The sequence below is a fragment of the Silene latifolia genome, chromosome 8 (assembly GCF_048544455.1).
Source record: "Silene latifolia isolate original U9 population chromosome 8, ASM4854445v1, whole genome shotgun sequence".
Lineage (NCBI taxonomy): Eukaryota > Viridiplantae > Streptophyta > Magnoliopsida > Caryophyllales > Caryophyllaceae > Silene > Silene latifolia.
The window spans coordinates 65,886,482-65,893,730 of NC_133533.1; positions in this window are offsets into that span (position 1 = coordinate 65,886,482).

A 7,249-nucleotide genomic window follows, 5' to 3' on the forward strand; every position below is an offset into this window, starting at 1 on the left:
GGGTAAACCCAAATGGGTCGAGGGTAAATGGTTTAGCTCACGTCTCGAATACCATATAAACCCGTCTCAGATAACTTATGCAACAACTCGATTTTACGATATCAACACGACTAAACAATTAACTCGACTCAACTATTATCCCGACATAATTAGTAATATAAAAATACATAATAATTAATATATAAAAATATCTGTTTACTCGATTATATAAAATACGGGGTATTACAGTCTTCCCCCCTTAAAATGAACTTCGTCCCGAAGTTCGCTCCTTACCCAAACCTCGAAGGGTATTGCATATCGTACTTTACGGACGTCGCGTATTTCTAACTCGGTTAACACACCCTTGACGCATCAATTAACATGACAAACACGAAATGTTACATTCGCCTCCTAAAAAGAAACTTCGTCCCGAAGTTTAACTCATCTTCACTTAACCCAACTAACTACAACTAATAACTACCTGAGAACACAATGTATACCAACTAAATAATCATCTGAGAACACCGTCGTCTTCCATCTAAATTCCGATCTCGAACTCAAGTAACTCAATAACCATGATCACACTGGACCGTAAACATAACTCGGCACAAAGGCCCCACAACTCAATACTAGTGGCCAATCTCAATCTCAATATCAATAGTTTAACTACACTCTTCTTTTACACATCAACCAACTAATGAAGTATGAATAAGACATATAGAACTCATTTGCATAGATACCCCACAACGAAACATCTACTTGGTCAAAACTACCATCTACAACAAGTGCAACATAAACATTAAGATTTTACAATCCTACCCGACTAGAAACATGGTTACGTCCTCGTAACCTCTTTTCAATTTTCATATACCTATACAACAAAATCATTATCAACCACATGTGACGGAAAGAATACCGATAAGAGATTGCGCATCAACATTAAGGTCGAAACGAGGTTTTATTAAGGAATTAACTGATTGTCAACAAGTAGCATTTATTACTAGCTCATACTTAACTTAAAAACACAACATCAAACTAAAAGAACAACAAGAAAGGAACCAAGGTTTACACGGTTTCACAACTAAACAAATTTGATGATCAATTATAGACTATGAACGAGCGAGAGCAAAATCAACAAAACAATTTAAGAACTTCTCACATTTGTAAACATATCACAGAAATAGATCTACCACTACTATCTATCACAATCACAGGATCTTATTGACACGTCCATTCAACCCTTTACTCACTCATTGGTTTAGGTCACGAATTAGGTCGATGAATTTAAGCAATCAACAACATACCCATAATTCATACTTTAAATTATAAAAATTGTTTGCACGATATCAGTTCTGAAAACATGTTTCACAATAAAAGTACTACATATGATCTATGACAACGACAACATTACTTCCATATCACACCTATGTTTCACATTTTAGCAACCATATCATTCAATTGTGTCCAGCAACTTAGTAGAATTCATTCTCAGCAAAACAAGAGATATTGTATAAATAGTTTAAACATATACATTTGCCATCATATACTTTGTAGAACACTAGCTATGATAAAAGATTAGCAACTTTAACAACTTCTCTGATTTGCATGATTGAATAATTAGGCAACTCGTAGGCTCAATTAAATATAACTATAATGACTATCATTTAAACCAATGCATATCATGTGAATCATCAGAAGAGTTATCCCATTATAATTGCCAACATAGTTATCATGACAATTTCTATTATACTATAATCGATAGTAACGACTCGAGAATATAGATATGCCAAATGTCGTGTTACAATTGCAAAAATCACTTTAGCATTTTATGTCAATATAATAACGAATATATCCAATAAGAAACAACAATACTGTTTATTATCATGTTATAGGTTTAGGCTCAACTGAAATAATTTAATGAAATGAAAGTTATAAGTATCACTATAGACACACCGACTCACATAAAAGACATTAGAACTCAAATGACATTCTACGTGTGTGAACATTTAGACACAATCATTACTACCACCCATGTGTAAACATTTAGACATAATTATTATAATTATTCATGCGAGTATATTAGAACAATCAAATTAACTTTCACGCCATCAACTTTACCAAGATATGAGAACATAGTTTTATATTTATATATATCCGACCACCATGCAAATATGATGAACATACTAGAGATATTACAACATGCCAAACATTCATAAAATATGCAACAACTAGACTCGTATAAAATATTTCACCCTTGATTAAGAATCAATTTAAGCTATCCAATTTTACTCACGCTATCATGCCAACAATGTTATCAACTAGACTTTAATTTTATCGCCTGTTAAGATACATAACTACTGAACATGCATGCTACTATCATCATATAAAACATTATAAGATCACATTAATAAGGCTCATGAAATAACCAAACAATTATATGAAAACTCACATAGTATGCACATTTTACAAGTCATGATTCACGTTGTAACTTTCAAAAATCACAAATAAATAACCGTCCAACGAATACTTGAGTTAGATTACTTTGTATAACATACCGAGAGTTAAAAACACAGGGGAAAAAGAATTACGTCTAAAGCACAAGAATTTCATTTTTAAAGCATTTTACAACTCGGTTGTTCCAAATAAGTATGTGACGGCAATTGGTTCGAAACTTGGGTCAGTTTGCAAAACGTACCATTTAATATAGAAACATCAAGAATTTTCGTGGCTTAACAATTTGAAAACATATGCGAATATTCTGATCGACGGAGTTGGAATTATGCAAAAATTATCAATACAATTTAAATGAGGATTTTTACAAAATCATTGGTCAAAACATTACTACACAGGAACTTCCTAACCACAGCTCACTAAAATATTTATTACTCCTAGTCTGTATATCCTATAAGCGTGAAACATACGCTAAACGATCACTAACTCCCAAGACTATCTCTCATAAAATTTTCATCCATAGGCAATAAACAGAAAAGAAATGGCAGTAAGGTCAATTAAAGAGTAACATCAACTAAACGAGTTTCAGCACTATGTTATTCATCTACTATGTTCCAAGCTCTTACAACCACACTATCGATACTAACTCATCCTAACTTAAATCTCACACTCTATACCTTCGTAACATCTACCCCATAGAATCCCGTTGCATCTCGATCTACTCCTTAAATCTAATCACGATTGCTATGACTAGAAACATGCAATTCAATAGTGTATCTTATTACTATCACAAGACTATACTAGCATGGCTTTGGGATCACATAACCGCATATCACTAGACATAATAGTACTATCAGCACATCATTCAACATCCACCTAGGTAAATATCATAATTTCGTAATTATTTTCACGCTCACGATTACCACATTCCAACACTTCATTGATTATCAATCTGAACACGAAGATTTATTTCTCATTTCCACAACATCATATGATCACATCATCATTCATACAAAATACTTACCGTAACGTTGTCCTGTAGAATGGTTAGAACATATGGGTCTCAAGGTGTACATCCACTCGATTATATTCAAGGTTTTCCTTCTAACTACCCATTCACTCAATTTCTCTCGGGTTACCTGGTTCAAAACTGAGAGGGCAAAAGAGCACGTATTAAGGGCGCCTTCTTAACCGCACTGTGAGCTCCTATCAGTTTATTCTCAGGGGTTCATTTTACTTGGACACATCCTACGTTCATTGGGTTCATTGGTTTAGGCCTGAGGATCGTTCGCTCTGATACCACTTTGTAACACCCCGGTTTATGAAGGAGCCTTTAGCAAGACATTCCCTAATAAACCGGACTGTTACCATCTCGGTTTCCCGAGGTAGTGAATAACAAAGTACAACAATACCAGAGTACTTTAAATTAAAACTTAACGATTACGTTTTTATTACAATTTATCCAACTAATACTTAATATAAGATAAATACAACCCGCAGCGGAAAATAACTTAAGTGATAAAATCTTCTATGTGGTCTAGACTTCTAGGTAGATTGGCCAAGTCCTCACGCATCCCATTGCTCCCAAGTCAGCTAATCTTTAGTACCTTAATATTTAGTACCTGTCAAATCTGCTCCCCATTATGGTTCATCACAAGTGTTCACGAATACACAGGGTCAACCACGAGGTTGAGTAGGGAAAACAATGAAACAATAAATACGATATGCATGCTCCTCCGTCACCTCCATCTCCATCTCAACTCATATCTCATATCTCATACCCCGGACAACCCAGCCATACCGATCCCCGGTAGACTATATATATCGACCGTAGCCGATCTCGCACCTTGTTGAGGACACCAGGGCAAGTCCTGCAGAACCCGCCTGGGCCTTATCACAACATCACATCGTATCCCAACATCGTCACCACCACATCCTCCTCCAACTCCAATGCATATGAAATGCTCAACAGTAATTAATGCAATGCAATATGTATATAAATCACTGAACTGATAAATCATAAAGTCATGCCAGTTACCCGATGTTGTGATATCATACTCAATACGATACATTGATCAATCACTTCCGTATATAAATCATAACGTAAGTCAACAACCAGGAATCAAGTCAACACAACTCAACAACGACGATAATAAGACAAGTGTATTTCCCTACCTCAAAGTGCCAGCGAATCCAATTAAGCAGTTCAAGCAGTCCAGAACATAAAGCAACGAATGATTAACGATCCTTCACGAATCCGTCACCTAAAACAATTATAATCTTTATAATTACTAACTACTAAATATAGAAATCTCCCAAAATAGAAGCTTTCCCGAAATACAATCCCGACACCAAACTTATGCCCAACTGATAACTAAAATAACCCGATTAGTATTTGCCCCAACTTCCCAAAATAGAAGTTACTAAAAATAGAATTTCCTAAAATGGACTTTCCCGATATAGTAGTTTTTCCATTTAGCCATCCCGACTCAAAACCCGACTTGAATTATTTAACCGACTCGGGAATTTAAATTAAATAATTATTTAGATGACTCGGGAATTAAAATTAAATAACTAATATGATAAATAAAATATTGAACGAATTAAACGTTTTAAGAAAACCCGACTCAAACATAAAACAATTCAACAACCCGACTTAAACCCGTCTTTCATTAAATAACTCGGAATTAAATTAATTAGTTAAGCATACGACCCATTAACGAATTATAACGATTAACTATGAAAACCCGCTTCAAAAACAACTCGAATAACCCGTCATCAACCCCTGTCCCTTCACACACGCTCACACTCCTCACGCGCCACCTACACCACCACGACAACCACGACTGCTGCCCACTTCGTCCCCACCACCAACCACCGACCCCAAGGTGGTCGACTGTCGCCGACGAGTTGAACCAGGGCCGTCATTTGGCCTGGTTCACCGCCAAGCCTCACCAAACACCCCTTTTTCACGACGCACCACCACCGCACCCATCACTCATCCCCTGCCAAACCACCACCTACCCGCCGTCGTCGCCCACAACCACGAGACATCGTGGCACCACCATTTCGACCTCCCCGAGTCCACGGTGGTGCCACCCCAACCTAACCATCTAAAACACCAAAACCGCCGCTTAAACCCGATTACTACCCCCATGTCGATGCCGCCTGCACACAGCCCACAACCACCACCCATAACCACCCTAACCACCACCACAACACTCGTCACCAACCACCCTACTCCCTTGCCCTGGTAACAACCACCATCAACACCCCTATAAGACACGAAACAACCACCAATAACTCGACAGAAAACTGAAAACAGAGGAAAGGGGTTGACTCTTACCTGTTTCCGCCACCACAACCGCCACCAGGGCCACCCACGGCCGTCGACAACAGTCCCTATCTCTTCCTTGCTTCGCTGACAACACCCACGGCCACTCTCTCTCCCTCTCTATGCGCGAAATCAGATGTTTTGGTGTTGGTGAAGGAGGGAGGCGGGTTGAGGTGTGGGTCGTGTGTTGCTAGGGTAAAATTAGGTTAACTTAGGTTAGAAAAAGATGTTGGGTGTTGGGTTAATTGGGTTAAACATGATATTGGGTAAACCCAAATGGGTCGAGGGTAAATGGTTTAGCTCACGTCTCGAATACCATATAAACCCGTCTCAGATAACTTATGCAACAACTCGATTTTACGATATCAACACGACTAAACAATTAACTCGACTCAACTATTATCCCGACATAATTAGTAATATAAAAATACATAATAATTAATATATAAAAATATCTGTTTACTCGATTATATAAAATACGGGGTATTACAGTTACCCCGGGCTAGGAGCTGTTCTTCCAAGAGCTTCAGCCTCTTCTCAGTTTCAGTGAGAGGTGGGGTATTATGTTCCCAGTTTCCTTGTTCTCCAGGGCGTCGATACAGGTCTCGACGTGATCCAGGGTGACCTTAAGAGCGGTAAGCAGGCTAGCTAGCTGATCAGTTGTGACATCTCTGTTGTTATTATTGTTGTTGTTGGACGAAGCTGAAGACGGAGCCATGACTCTGAGGCGGAAAAACGGCTCACATTACAACTTAATCCGACACGGTTCCAAGACTGAACGCAGACAACACAAAGGACGAGACGGAGATCAGACTCAACAAGACGGGGTGACCGTGTGTGGTCCCTCGGTGCTGACTCGATTTATGACGTGACGATGTTTGACCGAACCTTTGACACGAGTCCAACATGACGGCACGACGCCATTGGACGGGTCTCGTGGTGAGACGACTCATAAGTAAAGACCCATAAGTACGTTTGCTTTGACTCGATAGACACGAGGCGGAATTGGAATGGTGGACTGAAGTTTTCGAAAATAGAAATTTTCAAAAAGATTCATTTGTCGCTTTAACGGGCGGCTTCCGAAGATAGAAATCTCCGCAAGTCGATCAGTTGAAAGGGTTGTCTTAAGTTTATTTGCAAAAGACGGTTTGAGTTTGAGTCGGCTCGGGAAAACAGTGCATTGTTTCCCAAAACGGATTTTGAAATTCAAAATTGTATGGTTTTAAAATCGAGTTTGAAAGGTTTGAAGAGGTCTCGGGGACGGTGCATGGTCCTCGGGATCCCGAAAGTGTCTCGAGAAAAGGGCGTGTGCTTTTCTCGGGTTTTGAAAGAGCCATTGTCGACGCGAAACGGGTTAAAATCCATGTCTAGACGCGGCGATTATAACGGCGTAAAAAGATGATTTGAAATGGGTATACAAAACCGAGTTTGAAAATCGTTATTATGACGGCCTAGAAAGGCGCGTTGAAATGGTTATACAAAACC